This window comes from Elephas maximus, chromosome 3, assembly GCF_024166365.1.
Source record: "Elephas maximus indicus isolate mEleMax1 chromosome 3, mEleMax1 primary haplotype, whole genome shotgun sequence".
NCBI lineage: Eukaryota > Metazoa > Chordata > Mammalia > Proboscidea > Elephantidae > Elephas > Elephas maximus.
In genome coordinates this window covers 209,815,248-209,818,340 of record NC_064821.1, presented here as the reverse complement: position 1 = coordinate 209,818,340, position 3,093 = coordinate 209,815,248, and positions in this window count along the sequence as shown.

Below are 3,093 nucleotides of genomic sequence, written 5' to 3'. Positions count from 1 at the left end.
ATTCAAAGGCATCAATTCTTCTTTGGTCTCCTTATTCATTGTCCAGTTTCCACATGCATATGAGGCTACTGAAAATACCATGGCTTGGATCAAGCACACCTTAGTTCTCCAAGTGACATATTTGCTTTTGAATACTTTAAAGAGGTCTTTTGCAGCAGATTTGCCCAGTGCAATACATTGTTTGATTTCTCGACTGCTGCTTCCATGGACATTGACTGTGGCTTCAAGTAAAATGAAACCCTTGACAACTTTAATCTTTTCTCCGTTTATCATGATGTTGCTTATTGATCCAGTTGTGAGGATTTTTGTTTTCTTTATGTTGAGGTGCACTTAATTCCGAAGGCTGTAGTCTTTGATCTCTATCAGTAAGTGCTTCAAGTCCTTTTCACTTTCAGCAAGCAAGATTGTGTCATGTGCATATTGCAGGTTGTTAATATGTCTTCCTCCCATCCTGATGCCACGTTCTTCTTCATATAGTCCAGCTTCTTGGATTATTTGCTCAGCATACAGACTGAGTAAGTATGGTGAAAGGATACAACCCTGACACACACCTTTCCTGACTTTAAACCATGCAGTATCCCCTTTGTCTTAGTCATCTAGTACTGCTATGACAGAAATACCACAGTGGATGGCTTTAACGAAGAGAAATTTATTCTTTCACAGTCTAGTAGGTTACAAGTCCAAATTCAGGGTGTCAGTTCCAGGGGAAGGCTTTGTCCTCAATCTTCCCATGGTCGAGGAGCTTCTCAGGCCCAGGGACCCCGGGTCCAAAGGATGCTCTCTGCTCCTGGCACTGCTTTCTTGATGGTATGAGGTCCCCAACTCTACTTGCTTCCCTTTCCTTTTATCTCTTGAGAGATAAAAGTTGGTTCAGGCCACACCCCAGGGAAACTCCCTTTACCTTGGATCAGGGAGGTGACCTGAGTACGGGTGGTGTTACAATCCCACCCTAATCCTTTCAACATGAAACTATAATCACAAAATGGAGGAAAACCACACAATACTGGGAATCATTGCCTAACCATGTTGATACACACATTTTTTGGGGGACATAATTCAATCCATGACACCCTTGTTCTGTTCAAACGACTGCCTCTTGGTCCATTTTCAGGTTCAGCATGAGCACAATTAAGTGTTCTGGAATTCCCATTTTTCGTTATGTTATACATAATTTGTTATGATCCAAACAGTTGAATGTAGCAGGTTACAATTCAGGATCAAGATCAACTTGGCAGTAAGAGAAACAACACAGGATACAGTTCTTTGATCAGGTCAGCTTCTTCTGGGCTATATAGCGCAAAGGTCTTGATGGGAGTAAAGGGAGCTCTCAGTATTTCTGGTTTAGACTCAGTATTTTGTAGGTCTTGCTCACCTAAGCCTGGGCAATAAGGTTTTATTAGTGTACCTGCCTCTCTCCCAGTGGCAAACAACCTCTGCTCTCTACTCGTTACATCCTCTAAAGCACATGCCGTTTCTGTGTTTCTCCCCCTGTGGCAGCTAAAAAGTTCTGTTGCTGGTAGTCGTCTGTGTAAGTGAATTTCCTGCCCTTCTCTCAGCGGCCCAAACATCTGCTTTGTATCAGTGCAGGATCTGGGCATGAGAATTTTTCCTGTCCTCTTGCCTAGAGTCAGTGCAGGATTGTGGGTGAGGATTTTCTATCCCTCTGTAGTGGGAGCTGACCTTTGCTTTTACCTGACATCAGGGCAGTCACTCAAAGGTGGGCAGGCTTCTTGACCCTCCTCCAGTGAAAGCTGGCTTTGCTTCGTATTAGAGAAGGGTTCGGAATGCAAGAGAGTTTGATGCCTGTCAACCTGCAGCAGCTGATCACTGCCTTTCAATTTAAAAATCTCACTTCCTTTAGTTCTGGGGAAATATATGTGGTTATGTCTTTGACAATTTACTCCTCTCTATAGTCTTTTTTCTTCTTTGCTGGAACTGCTGTTAGATATTAGATCTTCTGGACTAATATTCTAATTTTCTTATTTTTACTATTACCTATTTCTTCCTATTTCTAGCTCGTTTTGCTCTTTCTGGGAGATTTTCTCAATTTTATTTTCCATGACTTCTATTGAATTTGTTGCTGATGGCATCAGGATTTTAAATTTCCATATACTCTTTCTTCTCTAGACTTCCCTTTTTATATTATCCCGTTCTTGCTTTATGAGTGCAATATTTTCTGTTATCTCTCAGATGTATTATTATCATTTAAGTTTCTTTTGCTCTTTGTGTTCTGCATTGTATCTTTACTCTGAGTTCCTGTATCTTTTTGTTTGTTTTGACCGCTGTCTTTCGTATTGAAAGTTTCCCTCAAATGTTAATGATTTTGGGCTATTCGTATTTAAGAGTGATGCATTTGAAGGCTTATTAGATGTTCATCAGTATGGGTAGGACTTGTCACATATTGGATTCATAATGGGTACTAGGGTGGGGATTTGACTGGTTGGTGGATCCCCAATGTTAAAGTCTGAATTTTGTTATTTCTCTTGGGATGTTCAGTTTCTTCAGAGTGTAATTTTTCAATCTGCTTTCTGCAGGGTATTGTGGGGACTGGGCGATCAGCCTGACATCCAAAAGTGGGGAGAGGGGAAAAAGGGAGAATGGGAAAGGAACCAAAGTCTCTGTTCATACTTTTTTTTAATCCCACAGTTTTCTGTAAAGTGTGTCTTTTTGTTTCTTAACTGTGCCTCGGGACTCCTGGTCCAAAGTTCCTTTGGTGAAATTTCTCTAGATAGAAAAGTTTTGTCTTCTGCCAGGTGAAAGAGGAATAGACACTTGGCTTTTTGGGATAAAGAAATGAATCTGGAGGATTTGACTTCTCGTTATATTGACTTTCAGTTAATCTTATTTTTGGCTTTACTCAATAACCTGGCCTTTAGCGAACCTGTTACATTCAATTCTGAAATCCTTTCCAGGTCTGTAGATCCCATCAAATTGTTTTGTGTTGGCGTCCTTCCATCTTCCATAATTTTGTTGACATTGCTTGTCTGCTGTCAAGAGTCTCCTCCTCCATTGTTCTTGTCATTTTGGGTTTGTAACATTTTGTGGTGGAGCAGTGGTTAAATGCTCAGCTGCTAACCAAAAGGTCAGTGGTTT